The sequence below is a fragment of the Lathyrus oleraceus genome, chromosome 7 (genome assembly GCF_024323335.1).
Source record: "Lathyrus oleraceus cultivar Zhongwan6 chromosome 7, CAAS_Psat_ZW6_1.0, whole genome shotgun sequence".
Taxonomy (NCBI): Eukaryota; Viridiplantae; Streptophyta; class Magnoliopsida; order Fabales; family Fabaceae; genus Lathyrus; species Lathyrus oleraceus.
The window spans coordinates 237514487-237530877 of NC_066585.1; the positions used below are offsets into that span (position 1 = coordinate 237514487).

The window sequence follows — 16391 nt, forward strand, 5'->3', positions numbered from 1 at the left end:
TGTTTATTTTATTTTTGTTATTTTGTTTTGCTTATGTTTATTTTATTTTGCTATTGTAATGCTTTTAAATTGCCTTGCATGCTACTCTACTACCATAATATATGTATTTCTTGTAATTATAGAAATTGCATAGATCAAAATAAAATAAACCAATAATGCAATAGCTTCATAAAATAATCATAATGTAACATTGGAAGACAAAAGCAAACATGCGAAAGAAAAACAAATACTAATATTAAAAATAATGTGAAACAAAACTAATAAATAGCCTAAACTAAAACTAAGTAACTAAGAAAAACAACTTCTAGCCACTTGCAGGATCTCTGGCCGGAGGAGCGAATGAGTTAACACGGTTTAGCAACTCGTGGAATTGATTTGTCATGCTGCTCATGTATCCCAGAAATTCTTGTCCCATATTAGCTAACTCTTCTCTGAGGGCGTCTTGTTCTGACATCAAAGCTTGAATGGTGGTGTTATAATTAGCTCCGGGCATATGATGTCTAAGATCGGGTATTGCCGACTCTTCGGTCGGGATAGGTTGAGGTGAAGGGTCAATATCATAATAACCAGATGGTGTCTGAGGGTCAGACTCAGGATAAGGAATCTGGTCGTCACAAATCTCATAGTCCGGGATGGATTCAGTAGATCTAGCAGGAGAAGGTGTTCCGTTCAGGTGGTAGAGCCAGTTATTGCGGTTATGAACACTAGTCCTCGGACTAGGCAAGGAGAATAGGCAAAGAACTTGGTTGTCAATTATTAGTTCGAACTCTTCAGGCCCGAGGTTTGCTATAAACATAATGTTGAAAAGGAAGGGTATACTCATAGTCGCAATGCCACAAAAAGGGCTTAGGTCAAGCATAGGTTGACGTAATCCGATAGCATTACCAATCATGGTTATCAATCCGCCTATTTGAATCGGTGCTCGTTCATCTTGGATAAGGCGGTCAAAGTTCGCCAACATAAAAGTGGCACCATTCACTGGACGGTTCTGGGAAGCACAAAATATGATGAAGAGTTCATCACGTGATACTGTAGTAGTATTTGACTTCTTCCCAAAAAGGGTGTGGGCCAGGATCTTATGGGAATAACGAAAGGCCGGGTTATGTATGTTTCCAGAAAGAAACTCATGTTCCTCGGGGTCGTCATTTCCAGTCAAACTTCCCCAAAAATGTTCAAGTTCTATATATTCAAAAAGGTCTTCTTGGCTCACTATGAATGTATCAAAAGAGGTAGGGAAACCTAAAAGGTTAGTAAAGTCTTGAATGTTAAATTGATACTCCATGTTGAACATTCTGAACTGAATGAAACCTCTGCTTATTCCTTTTCCATGACTGGGTAGATAGATCAGAGAGCTAAGGAATTCTAGAGTCAGTCTCCGGTAAGTGACGAATTGTCTTCGAATAGGAGTGGTTTCCCACCCTATTTGACTCAGCAAATACATGACACTTTCTCTTAGTCCAAGGGCAGTCATTGCCCAGTCATCAGCATACAAGCTAGGTAACATCTCTCTCTCTGCTAGTTCCTCAAACTTTTGTTTCTGAGCTTTCCCTCTGAATTTGATACCCATACGATCAATTTGTCCCATCAGGTTAGTGTTAGCTAGAGAAAAGAAAAACAAGAGTTTTAGTCAGGATTTGGCCAAATGCCGAAAGAAGAAAAGAAGAAATTTTTTATAAATTAGAATAAATGAAGAATGAATACTAAATAAAATTTAAAACAATAGTCAAAGAAGAAATAAAAATAAAAAATATTTGTGGGTTGTCTCCCACGAAGCGCTTTGTTTAAAGTCGCAATCTCGACATAAAAACTATCAAATATAATCTATAAATTCTGGAGGCATTTCGTCTAAGTGCAGGACTTGTGAATCTCCATTGTTCTCAGCATAATGATAATGTTTTAGACGCTGCCCGTTTACGATAAATGGTTCAATAGATTTTCCTTTAATTTCCACCGCTCTACTTGGAAAGACATTGGTGATTTGGAAAGGGCCTGACCATCTAGAACGTAGTTTTCCTGGGAATAACTTAAGTCTAGAGTTGAACAAAAGGACTATATCGCCTTGTTTGAAGATTTTTCTTGATATACGTTTATCATGCCATTTTTTTGTTCTTTCTTTGTAGATTCTGGCATTTTCGTAGGCGTCTTGTCGAAGTTCCTCTAATTCGTTTATGTCAAGAATTCGCTTTTCACCAGCGGCCTTATAGTTTAAATTTAGATTTTTAATAGCCCAGTAGGCCTTATGTTCTAATTCTACCGGGAGGTGGCAAGATTTTCCATAAATAAGCTTAAATGGGGTTGTTCCTATGGGAGTTTTGTAGGCGGTTCGATATGCCCATAAAGCTTCGGATAGTTTTGATGACCAGTCTTTCCTTGAGGTGGCGACTGTTTTTTCTAATATTTGTTTAATTTCTCTGTTAGACACTTCCACTTGTCCACTGGTTTGAGGATGGTAAGGTGTTGCTACTCGATGCTTTACACCATACTTAAACAGTAGTTTTTCGAGTACCTTAGATATGATATGCGATCCTCCGTCACTGACGACTATTCTTGGGACACCAAATCTTGGGAAAATTATATTCTTAAAGAGTCTAGTTACTACTCGTGTGTCGTTTGTCGGAGAAGCTATAGCTTCAATCCATTTTGATACGTAGTCAACTGCTACGAGTATGTACTTGTTACCAAAAGAAGGCAGAAAAGGTCCCATGAAATCTATTCCCCACACGTCGAAAATCTCTACTTCCAAAATGCCCTTTTGTGGCATCTCGTCACGTCTAGATATGTTTCCTGTGCGTTGACATCTATCACATTTCTTGATAGCCGCATGCACATCCTTCCATATGTTTGGCCAATAAAGACCGTCTTGTAGGATTTTAGAACAGGTCTTGGATGTACTTGCATGTCCACCATAAGGAGCGGAGTGACAGTGTTGGATTATATTTTCTATCTCTTCTTCAGGTATACACCGACGGAAAATACCATCGGGGCCTCTTTTGAAAAGTAAAGGGTCATCCCAGTAATAATGTTTTATGTCATGGAAGAATCGTTTCTTTTGTTGGTAAGATAGATTAGGTGGAACTATTCCGGAAGCTAAATAATTGACGAGATCGGTGTACCATGGTGTAACACATATAGCTAGGGTGGTCTCTACCTGTTTATCAGCTTTATTTTCTTCCAAAGTAGCTATAAGTTTATCGTACGAGAAATCATCGTTGATCGATGTTCTTTCCGGTTCCAGGTTTTCAACTCTAGAGAGGTGATCTGCTACTACATTTTCAGTTCCTTTCTTATCTTTGATATCCAAATCGAATTCTTGTAGCAACAAAATCCACCTTAGGAGTCTAGGTTTAGCGTCCTTTTTTGTTAAGAGGTACTTAATGGCGGTGTGGTCAGTGTAAACGATTATTTTAGCTCCGACCAAGTAAGAACGAAATTTATCTAGTGCAAATACTACTGCTAAAAGTTCTTTCTCGGTCGTGGCGTAATTCATTTGTGCTTCGTCTAGGGTTCTACTTGCGTAATATATGACGTGAAGCTTTTTATCCTTTCGTTGTCCTAAAACAGTGCCTACGGCGTAGTCACTTGCGTCACACATTATTTCGAATGGTTCATTCCAATCTGGAGCCTGCATTATGGGCGGGGAGATCAATGCTTGTTTAAGCGTTTGAAATGCTTCTAAACATTTATTGTCGAAGATGAATTCAGCATCTTTCATCAATAATCCGGTTAAAGGATTAGTTATTTTAGAGAAATCTTTAATGAATCGTCGGTAAAAACCGGCATGTCCTAAGAAGCTTCGTACTTCTCTCACAGTTTTCGGAGGTTGAAGGTTTTCGATTACTTCTATTTTGGCTTTGTCTACTTCAATTCCTCTATTTGATATGATGTGTCCTAAAACAATTCCTTCTTGTACCATAAAGTGACATTTTTCCCAATTAAGTACTAGGTTTACTTTTACACATCGTTCTAGAACTCTTTCTAGGTTTTCAAGACATTCTTCAAAGCTTTGTCCGCATACGGAAAAATCATCCATAAATACTTCCATGATGTTTTCGAGAAAATCGGCGAATATTGCCATCATGCACCTTTGGAAGGTTGCAGGAGCATTGCACAAGCCGAACGTCATTCGTCGATAAGCGAAGGTACCAAAAGGACATGTGAATGTTGTCTTTTCTTGGTCATCAGGATAAATTGGTATTTGAAAGAAGCCTGAGTATCCGTCTAGATAGTAGAAATGAGAATGTTTTGCTAATCGTTCTAACATCTGGTCAATGAATGGTAAAGGGAAATGATCTTTTCGGGTTGCTTTGTTTAGTTTCCTATAGTCAATGCACATTCTCCATCCCGATTCGATTCGTTTGGTTATAGTTTCTCCTTTTTCATTTTCAATAACTGTTATACCTCCTTTCTTTGGTACTACGTGTACAGGGCTAACCCATTTGCTATCAGATATAGGATATATGATACCTGCCTCTAATAACTTTGTTACTTCCTTTTTCACTACCTCACTCAGGATCGGGTTTAGTCTCCTCTGATGTTCCCTAGAAGTTTTACAGTCTTCTTCTAGCATGATGCGGTGCATACAAATAGAAGGACTTATCCCTTTAATATCGGTGATGTTGTATCCTAGTGCGGTTGGGTATTTTCTTAAGATATGTAGGAGTTTTTCGGTTTTGAGTTTTCCTAGGTCTGCATTAACTATCACTGGTCGTTCAAGTTCTAAGTCTAGGAATTCATATCTCAGATTTTTGGGAAGTGTTTTCAGGTCGAGGTTTGGTTTCTTAAGGCATTGTATAGGATTCGATGTCATTGCTAAACATTGGTTAAGTCTGTCTTCTACACGATAGTCAGACAATTTGTCATTTTCTAACTCTGTTTCTTTTATGCATTCATCGATGATATCCATGAAGTAACATGTGTCGTCTATTGCAGGTGCTTTCAAAAATTGGGAAAGAATGAACTCAATTTTCTCTTCTCCTACTTCGAAAGTGAGTCGTCCTCGTTTTACGTCTATGATAGCACCGGCGGTTGCTAAGAATGGTCTTCCCAATATAATGGGTGTAACTTCATCTTCTCTTATGTCCATAATTATAAAATCGGTTGGAATGTAGAATTGACCTATGCGCACGGGAACGTTTTCAAGAATTCCTACAGGATATCTAACGAAACGATCTGCTAATTGCACAGACATTTTAGTTGGTCTTAATTCTCCCATTTCCAGTTTCTTGCATATGGATAAAGGCATAACACTGATACCGGCTCCTAAATCGCATAGAGCTTTATCTATGACAAATTTTCCTATGTGATAGGGTATAGAGAAACTACCAGGATCTTTAAGTTTAGGAGGCATATTCTGGATTATAGCGTTGCATTCAGTAGTGAGTGTAACGGTTTCACTCTCTTCAAGTTTCCTTTTATTAGAAAGAATTTCTTTTAAGAACTTAGCATATGAGGGCATCTGCGTAATAACTTCTGTAAAAGGAATTGTGACGTTTAATTGTTTCAGTAAGTCAACAAATTTTTTAAATTGGCCCGCATCTTTGGTTTTAATAAGCCTTTGAGGGTAAGGGATAGGTGGTTTATAAGGTGGTGGAGGTACATAAGGTTCTTTCTTTTCTACGGTTTCCTTATTACTCACCTCCTTTTCCTTAGGTTTATTTTCTTCCTCAGTTGACTTTTTAGAGTTTTGGTTTTCAATTCTTGGATCAGACGGTCCTTCTACCTCTGTTCCACTTCTCAATATGATTGCATGAGCGTGGCTTTTCGGATTAGGTTGGGGCTGTCCAGGAAATGTACCAGTTGGGGCAGCGGTAGGCGCTTGTTGTTGAGCTACTTGTGATATTTGTGTTTCCAGCATTTTGTTATGGGTAGCCAGGGCATCTACTTTACTTGCTAGTTGTTTAATTTGTTCGCTAGTGTGTATATTCTGGTTTAAGAAATCTTTATTGGTTTGCTGTTGAGAAGCTATGAAGTTCTCCATCATGATTTCCAAGTTGGATTTCCTAGGAACATTATTGTTAGGTGTAGATGGGGTCGGCTTTTGATATCCAGGGGGTATAGCTAGGGCTTGACTGGGAGCTTGTCCTGGTGCGTATAAAGCATTATTGCTCTTATATGAAAAATTAGGATGGTTCTTCCAGTTTGAGTTATAGGTATGCGAGCAGGGATTTCCTTGAGCATAATTCACTTGCTCTGCTTGGATTCCTGTTAGGAGTTGACAATCTGCAGGAGTGTGACCTTGGATTCCATAGACTTCGCAATTTTGAGCTGCGGTAACCACGGTGGCTGGAGGTGATACATTTAAACTTTCAATTTTCTGGGCCAGAGCATCCACTTTTGCATTAACATGATCAAGGCTACTTATCTCGTACATGCCACTTTTCGTTTGAGGTTTTTCTACCATTGTTCGGTCGCTTCCCCACTGATAATGGTTTTAGGCCATGCTCTCGATAAGTTGATAAGCATCGGCATAAGGTTTATCCATAAGCGCACCACCTGCGGCGGCGTCTATTGTTAACCTTGTGTTGTATAAGAGACCATTATAGAAGGTATGAATTACTAACCAGTCCTCTAAACCATGGTGTGGACAAAGTCTCATCATGTCTTTGTATCTTTCCCATGCTTCAAAAAGAGACTCGTTATCTTTCTGTTTAAATCCATTTATCTGGGCTCTCAACATAGTTGTTTTGCTTGGAGGAAAATATCGGGCAAGAAAGACCTTCTTCAACTCATTCCATGTGGTGACCGAGTTGGAAGGAAGAGACTGAAGCCATCTTCTAGCTTTATCTCTTAACGAGAAGGGAAAAAGACGAAGTCGAATCGCCTCTGAAGTGACACCATTAGCTTTTACAGTATCAGCGTATTGGACAAATACGGATAAATGAAGGCTTGGATCCTCGGTAGGATTTCCAGAGAATTGATTCTGTTGCACTGCTTGTAACAGCGAAGGTTTAAGTTCGAAGTTGTTTGCTTCGATTGTGGGTGGAGCAATACTCGAATGCGGCTCATCTTGCGATGGAGCGGCGTAATCTCGAAGAGCACGAGGTGGTTCTACCATCTCGGGTATCGGCGAAGGAAGAAGATTTTTGAGGTCGGGCACTTCGATAGGAGGGAGATTCTTTGCAGCACGATATTCCCGAATTCGTCGTAAGACTCGGAGATATATTTCAATGTCGTTGATTCGTAAGTAAGACGGCTCGCCTTGTGAGCGAGTGTGTGGCATACAAATCAACGAAAGAAAGAAAAAAAAATTGCCTTAGTCACTACAGCGTAACAGAAGGGTTACGATATCGACTAAATAAAAGTCCCCGGCAACGGCGCCAAAAACTTGATCGCGACTTTATAAGTCTATTGGGGTACTAACTACAAGTGCACAATTCTATCGCGTAGTTTTAAAAGATATCGATCCCACAGGGACTTATGAATCGATATACCGTTTTTCTAAGGTTACTTCGTAAAGCTAAGGCGGATGATACTTTGATGATTAGGGGGAAAAGTAAAACTAAAATTGGATCTAATTTAAATATCAATTAAGCGGATATCGGTATATAGTTCGTCGTAATTAGGGAATCAAATCTTCGTTGGTTTCTTGGTTTTTAAAATAAATATTTTCAGTAGACACTATTGATTTAAAAGTCTTATCTCGAACTCTCGCTCTGTTGAATAGACTATGACTTTATGTTAACGTAGCTGTCACTTATTAGTTAAGTCCAAAATCACTTTTTTAAAACAACAGAATCTATAGAAACTCTTTTCATTAAAATAATAACCGTTTAAACACCCTCGTCTCAAACTCTCGCTCTATTCACTTAGATTATATAATTAAACTTAAATGCTTAACTCTCGTCCTCACATTTAACCTTTAAAAATACTTTTTGAAAAAGATTAGAATTTAATTAACTCTAAAAATTGCTTTCGCCCTGATTTAGAATTAATGTCCAATTTACACTGTCCAGTTAAAAACTCAAACCGTCGTTCTATTGATTTTAACTTCTTTATGTCTTTTACTTTCGTACAAAAACCTTGGTATTAACTCTGTAAATTGAGACCATAAAAAGAGTGACTTTAATTTTAAATAAAATTAAACCAACTTAGTTTTGATTCCTTATTCCGCTTACTTTACATACCGATATCTAAATTAATTAGCCGGACATGCTAAACAGGTCTGAACAATTATCATGCTTAAATAAAACCATATCAGGCAAACAATATAAATAAACAGTAATGCAGAGCATATATAAATTAAAACAATAAATTAAAGAACCTGAATAATTAATAGGAATCTTGAACACTCCACCACAGACCGGTTGGATTTGTTCTTGCACTCTTCAATCGGACAGGAAAATAAAAGCAAAGGAATAAAATACTATGATCTAACGTAATGTTAGATCCAGTAAAAGATACACAATAATTTCCGGTGTAGAAACTATTGTGTGAAAAATTAATTAAGTGCTCTGAAAATTGACTGAATAAGAAAAGGAAATAAAAATTGCTAATAATAGAAAGCTGTAGAAAATTAATGCTGTAAATGCTTGCACGGCGGAAAAAGAAGCGAGACCGAGAGAGAGAGCTGCAGGGTTGGATCTTTGGCTCTATTTATATTACTCTCATTTGTAACCGTTTCCAAAAGTGCATTCTGTAAGTAACTTGCACGCTTCAACGAGTCAAGTGGAAGAATAGGCTTCAACGTGCCTCTGTTGCGCGTTAAAAGCCAAAAATATAGGAGTGGGGTGTGACGTTCGTCACACCATGTGTTACGCTCGTAACACAAAGTAGCAGGGCATGACGCTCGTCACATCTTGTGTGGCGGTCGTCACAGCTTCAGCGCTCCTGGCTTGTAATTGTGGGTTGGGCTTTAGTGGAATTTTTTTTCATCCTCTTTTTCACCCCCCTTTTCTTCCTTTTTCACTTATGCTTCAAATAAGTTACCTGAGACAAATAGAAGGGAAAATACCACGTAATATCGAATAATATGAAATAAATTGAAACAAATAATAATATAATTTAATTAAATCGAGTCCAAAAATGTGATATTATTTCATGTTATCAACTGGCTCTGGGCGGCCATGAATGATTCCATCAGGGCAGTCAATCTGGCTACTTCCTCCTTGAGTTCTCGGTTCTCTTGCTCTAGATGATCCATCAGTCTTGCGGAGTTGGCTCTAGTGTAGTACCGGTGAGTCAGCTTGTCTTCAAAATAAATGAAGAGCACAGAATTAGACCACAGGACAAGAGACCGAAAACAAAACCTGGTTATGCACATGATGCATGCAATGCTTGTGCATATGATTTATTTTTATATTTCAAAGGAACTTTAGAGTTTTATTTGCAAATTTGGCATCATTTAACATTTATCGCATATAGAAATATCTCATAAAATAATATCAGGGAAAAGAAGTACAACATTGTCAATCATGTACAAGAGGAAAGGAAAATAATCATCCTATGGATCCCTAGAAACAATCATCTAAGGCTCGGGACACAGGAAGATAAGATGCACGAAGCCTCTTTACTTCCTCCTCATAAGCTACCTCCATATCCGCCTTCTCTTTGGCGAGTCGATCGTACTTCCTCTTCCAAAACCGGGAAGACTGAGGAAGTAGAGAAGTTCATGCATCATTAGGATCATCAATAACCTGATGCTCAAGGAACTCTATCAAAGCGTCCTTCTCCTTAATTTGCTGAAGCAACTCTTCACGTTCACGGATCCAGGCACGTCATAGGTCTTCGTCTCTCAACTCCTCTACTCCTTGATTAGGGAGGGTTGAAGGCCCAGCCAAAATCATAGGTGTAGGTCTCGGATATTCGTAAGGCATGAGATATTTGTCGCAACCTGAAAAATGGAATGCGAAAAAAAACAACCGGCGAAGAAAGACAGGAGAGTCGCCACCGTGCATTATTTATCCCAAAGGAGGGAAAGGAAACGCTCGAAGTAAACCTGGAAAAAGGAAAGGACAAGACAGGGTCTCGCAACCAAATCTTGGGTTCGGGAGTCGATTATGCGAAGGGAAGGTATTAGCACCCCTACGCATCCGTAGTACTCTACGGGATCCACTTTTGTAGTTCTTGTCTAAAGGGTGTGAGTTTATCTAATGTGTTATTTACTAAAAAAAGGGGTCAAAAGAAAATGACTCGCACGGATGTCGCATCCACTGCATACGTATCTCATCTGAATATGAGAATCAGAGTCTTCGTAGCTCGGCTACCTAGGGGTTAAGGGTAATTGTGCTCGCTAAGACATCGCGTCTTATGCCTGCGTATCTCATCTGGAATGAGAATCAGAGCAAGCCGTAGTTCGGCTAACTACGGGGTTATGGATTGGGTTTTGGACGAACGACGTTACTACGCAATCTACCGGATGCTCGACCTTTGGAGACTTACTCGCCTGTAGTAGCAGGAGTTAACGTGTTCTTAGGAGAAGAAAAATCAATGAGTTGGTAGGGTTAGGGATGCTCATGCAAAAAGGAAGTCCTTGACGAAGGAACCTGTAAAAAAAAAATATAAATACACAAAAACATTGCCTCCTATCGAGGTCTTCCAGCTAGGAAAGCAGTAAAATACGGGAAAAATGTAAAAGGTACCACGCGGATAAAGATCCGAAGTAACAGCAATTAACGGAACAAGGAAACCCTGAGATCCTTCCAAGCTAACACCATCAAAGAAAGTGAGTCAGTACAGGTAATCGGAATGAAACCTCCAGGTGGTATCCCACAAATAAAGTGGAACACCAGGCAAACCATCTCTGCAAGAGTCATATGAGCCCTCACAAAACAAAACTCAACAAACAGGTTAGAGAAACAAAATAGGGTAACCAAGAGTTACCCCCAAATCAAAATGTAACCACATGAATCATGCCCTTTCAATTCACAAAAAGCTCACAAAAAGCAACCAAGGGTAGGAGGCCTAAACCTCTTGTCAAACAAATGCATTAAAAGGGTATCAAATTCACCCATAATACCTCATATATTTAGATCATTCAAATTAAAGGCATAAAGATGATGGATATAGGGCAAACCTGATTGGAGAGATCGGTTGAAATCAAATGGCACGGCTGGATTTGCAAACCAATGTTAGGGTTTGCTTGAGCTGAAAGTGTGTGAGTCAGAATGAACCTTTCAGAGTTGCCTGGAGGTTGCTGCAGATTAATTCTCACTCTCTCTGTCTAGGTTTCTCTCCAGGTTTTGTCCAGGGTTTTGTTCCAAGGAAACCTCAAAGTGTTTTGCTTCTCTTCCTTTTTCTGTCTGTTCTCCCTCTTTTATAACCTGATTTTCATGGCTTTGTGGGCTCAACTGAGAGAGGTCCAAGTCCAAGATTTTTCTTTTATTTATTTATTTATTTATATATATATTTTTTCTTTCGTTTTTTTTTTCAAAACACGTGGGCTTCGCCTAGCGAGCCTGACAGCTCATGAACAAACCTTTGCTCCTTCAAGATTAACGTTTTGACTGACGAATAGACCCCTGTTGGAAGTAACTCAAGTCTTTCCCTTGTGTTGACTGATCATCTAAATAGAACCCACAAAGTGTCCTGGATGATGTTCAAGCTTCTTGGAGCTAATCCCGATTGACATGATGAAATGCAATGTATCTAATGTTAAATGACCTAAAAATGAATGCGTGAACAAGGAGGGCAAATTTTGGGGTGTTACAATATTCAGATGCTCTCTTCCTTACCCAAGCAGTGTAAGGCTCTAAAGCGATGCAATTCTTAGGATCCAACTCCTTCCTACCTTTCTTATGAATCTTGCGCCAAGCGCGAACCATCCTAGCTTTCAAGCCTTGGGGATCTTTACCCTCCTGAAAGAACACACCCTCTAACAAAATGTTATTAGGTTTATCCTTTAGGGGGAACCCAAGCTGACGACGTGCCAAAACAGGGTTGTAGTTAATCCCACCACATGTACCAAGAAGAGGTACATTGGAGAATTCACCACAAGAGTCGATAATCTGCACACCATCATACACACGGTTATACCAAAAGATATCATCATTAGTGAGAGACATGAGTCTCGTGGACCACCGTAGACATCCCTTGTTCTCCTTGAAAGCGATCGTCTGAGGTAAGTGAGAAATAAACCACTTATACAACAGAGGCAAACAGCATACAATGGCGCCACCACCCTTTGCATTCCTCATATGCAAAGAGAAATAGGTATCACCCAACAGAGCCGGAACGGGATTAAGAGTAGAAAAGATCCTAATAGCGTTCACATCCACAAACTTGTCGATGTTGGGGAACAATACCAACCCATAGATGAGAAGTACAAATATGGCTTCAAAGGCATCCTCACTCATGGCCTTCCCATAAACAGTAGCTTGAGCAACGAGGAACTCAGAAGGGAGACCTTGAATTCCACCTTTGGTAGTCATATGAGCACCAACCAGCGATTCATCTATGTGTAACATGTCAGCTATCTCTTGAGAAGTAGGAATATTCTCCAAGCCACTGAACGACAACTGATCCAGGATAGGTATACCCACAAGATAAGCATACTCCTCAAGGGTAGGCAAAAGCTGAAAGTCCGGAAACGTGAAGCAACGGTACAAGGGATCATAAAACTGCACCAATACACTCATCAGTCCTTCGTCCACCTGAGTAGTCAGAAGAGGAAGAAGCTTCCCAAAACGAGCCTTGAAACCCAAGGGATCTAGTACATAGGATGTCAAATTCCTTAGCTCTTTCAAATCTGGTTGCCTAAAGCTGTACTTCTTCGTATTCCTTCTTTGTCTTTCCATGTCTGAAAATTTGCAAATAAACCCCTTAAGTTCCTTGAGAATTTTCTTATTATTGATGATATGGATGCAAATGAGTGCATGAATGCACGAATGCAACAATCACACTCAAGGATCAAGCAAATCACACCAAACGAAGGTCATGGGATGGATCATATCATCCTTAATATCAATCATCCATTTTGGTGGATTATGGTTTACACCTTATCAACACCCAAGTTCCATTGATATTAAGGATACATGAACGGATCAACCATGAATCAAGGGTTTGTTGCAAGTCACGAGCATGGAGTTTAGGTTAAGAACCACCCAAAGGGAATGTACTATAGTTTAAACCTGCCAAACATGTCCTACAAGAGGTTCCCATAGTCATCATCCCATCTTTCGGATATTATTGGAGAAACGACTACTCGTTTTCAAAAAATATTCTCAAGAGAGACTCTTATGAGTGTAGTATCACGTAACAATCGTATCAAATCTTACACTTGAACGACTTTCGCACTACGTCCTAAGAATAGCCCAAGATGGGCTTGGTAAACTAAGGTCCTTGGCTTCTAGGGTCTATATTGGAAAGAGTAATGTCTAACCACAACTTACTTGTGTGACATTATTGATCCCAACATGACCTCCACCAAGTGAATGGACTTGCAAGTCAACTTGCTAAGGAATAACTCCACACAAGTCAACAAGACTATGCTATTCTCCTATCCTAAGTGCACTCGAGTCCGGGTATAGAACTCATCTCACAAAGATCACCAAGCATACAAGGAATTAATATCAAGCAAATCAATCATTACATACAATACAGTAATCCCAAATTGCACAAAAATATGTCACAAGACAAATACAATACAACAAGCATGAAAAGTTGGCAAAACCCACTAGGCAAATGTTCCCCAGCAGAATCGCCACTTTTCTGTAGCGGGATATTCGTTACCATTAGAGATATTGACTAAATCCAAGGTAAACCATACAAGTCGAGTCGCCACCGCACTTCTATTTATCCAAAGGAATGGTTAGAAAGCGAACAAAAACCTAAAAGTTTTAACAAAAAACTAGTAAAAGAAACAGAGATCTGGGTAAGGGGGTTGGTTATGCAATGGGAAGGTGTTAGGCACCCAAAACATCCTAGGTACTCCTAGGGAGCCCTTTTCACACTTGTTGCAAAGGTTGTTTGTTTTGTGATAATTTATTTGCGCAAACATGATTGAAGGGATGAGAAAAGAATGTACAAGTTAATTACAATTTGTGTTTGAATGGATGAAACCCATTGCCTACGTACCATCTTATAAAAAGATTAGGATCAAAACCTCGTAGTTCGGGGTAAAAATCTCAAAACAAGTTGGTGAATTGATTGGTCCAAAAGCCTTAAGGTCTTTTGTTATCAAAGGGAGAAAACTCAACCAAACCACAAACCCACCATGTGAGGATAGCTTCAACATGCTAGTGAGGGATTAACCCTATAATAAGCATGGAAGCTCATTGTCCATCACTAAGGATATAAGTGAGTATTACATCTACCACAAGGATAACTCAAACCAAATAGCTAAAGGTTATGAAAAAATTTGATTAATAAGTGGCCATTGGAACCACAAAAGTATTTGAATGGGTTGTATTTATCAATGAAAAGTATTTACAAAAATGGTCAAAGTTGACTTAAAGATTCAATTCAAAATAAGTGTTATGAAAAGAAAGTTTGAAAATCAAAAGCATAAGGCTTAGGTTTCTAATGTTGAAAACAAATGAAATGTTTGCACAAAGAGCTTTGGCTTGGGTTAGAATGGAGAGAAGAAGAAGAATGGCTAAGTCCTAAGGAAAATAAAAAGGTGAGGGATAAGAAATGAAACCACACTAGGAGTTCCTCTCTTGAGATCATATTGATGATCCAAGTAGCTCCCATCCTTTGGAACAAAGCAAACACAAAGCAAATATTTCAAGCAATCAAACACAAGGTCATGCTTCTAAGAATCCTCCAATGGATTTTGCATCTCTCTCTCTAGATGAACATGGCAATGGTCCTCCAATTAAGCTCAAATGGAAACTCCTAGCACAAAAGCACACACATCAAAAGTTCCATGAAGTAAAACAAAAATGGACAAGAGTGAGTTTAGAGATTTGGTCCTTCTAATCCATCTTCATCATTAAGATCCTTTACTCCAATTTTGCATAAGGAAAGTCCTAGAAACTAAGTCCAATTCTCCATTTCTTTGCATAGGGAAAGTCCTAGAAACTAAGTCCAATTCTTTGCATTTGGTTCACCACAATCAAAACAAAACACAAGTAAAATAATATATACACAATTATGTGCTCAAGTGAGCAAAAGGAAAATGGCTTTAACATAAACATGTGCTCAAATGAGCAAAGAGAAAAGCAAATGGATAATATGTGCAAGAATAGTAAATTGCATAAAAGTAAATTGCATGAAGTAAATTGCATAAAGTAAATGTTAATTGTCAATAGTTAGTGTTAGTAGTTAGTGTGCCATAAGGCAAATTTAGCGCTATGATAAGAAATCGTAATTTGACTTATGTAGAAGTCACAACTATCTAAGGCCGGTCAATAATAATGTAGGCAACAAACACAAGTTAGGAGTCTTGATTAGTGAACCAAGTCCCAACAACTTGCCATGCCAAAGAGGAGAAGAGAATTGATCTTGTATTGGTTTAAGTCCTTTGCATGATTTAGGAAACAACCTATCCTTAATGCAAAGCCATTCACTTGATCAATTGATCAAGATGAATTAGATTTGGATCAAGGAAGATTAAGTCTCCTTAGTCAATGCTAACTTATCAACCTTCAACTCATTGATCAAAAAGAAAAAAGAAGAAGAAGAAGGAGATGAATAAGAGAAATGGAAATGACAAAATTAAAGTGTATTAAATGAAACACCATGTACCAATCCTCATATGTTGACCAATAACATTGAAAGTCAAGGTCAAACAATCAAAAACAGAAGTGAGATGAAGATTGGAAGTCAAGAAAAGAATAACATATTTTTTGGCATTTTTAATATTTAAAATAAACTTGAATTAAAATATTAAAGAAAGGTCAAACTTCAAAATCACTTCAAATCAACCTTGAAAGGTCCAAGTGATTTATCCTAAGTTCAACAAGGTCAAACAAAGTTTGACAAAAAATTTCAGCATTTTTAAAAGTCAGATACTATTTTTATTCAATTAAAAATGGATAAAAATAACCTAATTGAACTAAAATCTCAAATAAATCTCAAATCAATTCAAAAATTGATGAGAATATTTTTCATAGATCCATCATCATTCAAATAGGTTAGGAAAATATTTTTGTATTTTTTGAATATCAAAAACTATTTAAAATAAATTAAAAATAACCAGAAAAGAGAAAATTCACAAAAAATATCAAATGATGAAATAAAAAATATTAAAAATCAGAAATAGGAACTAGAATTTATTTGGGAAATAATGCAATTGGTCCCATAATTTTTGGATAAAAAATGAGAGAGATATGATTTTTTGAAATAAAAGGAATTTAAGAAAATAAAAACAGAAATTATAAAATGCAAAAAAAGGAGGAGCGTTGGATCTGAGCTCATTAATTGAGCTGGCAGATCACACGCTCCTAAGGCGCGCGCCTATGGTGATCCTCAGTCAAAGCACGCACATGTGAAACAATAGAAAGTCATAACAA

The 16391-nt window shown here is 38.2% G+C and overlaps 1 non-coding gene across 1 annotated transcript; it reads left to right on the plus strand.

Annotated features, from left to right (window-relative positions):
- The first annotated feature begins 6569 nt into the window (after positions 1–6569).
- LOC127109830 (small nucleolar RNA R71) lies at positions 6570–6676 on the plus strand. Its single transcript, XR_007797080.1, has one exon. It is a non-coding gene; the product is annotated as a small nucleolar RNA R71 (small nucleolar RNA).
- The last annotated feature ends 9715 nt before the right edge of the window (positions 6677–16391 follow it).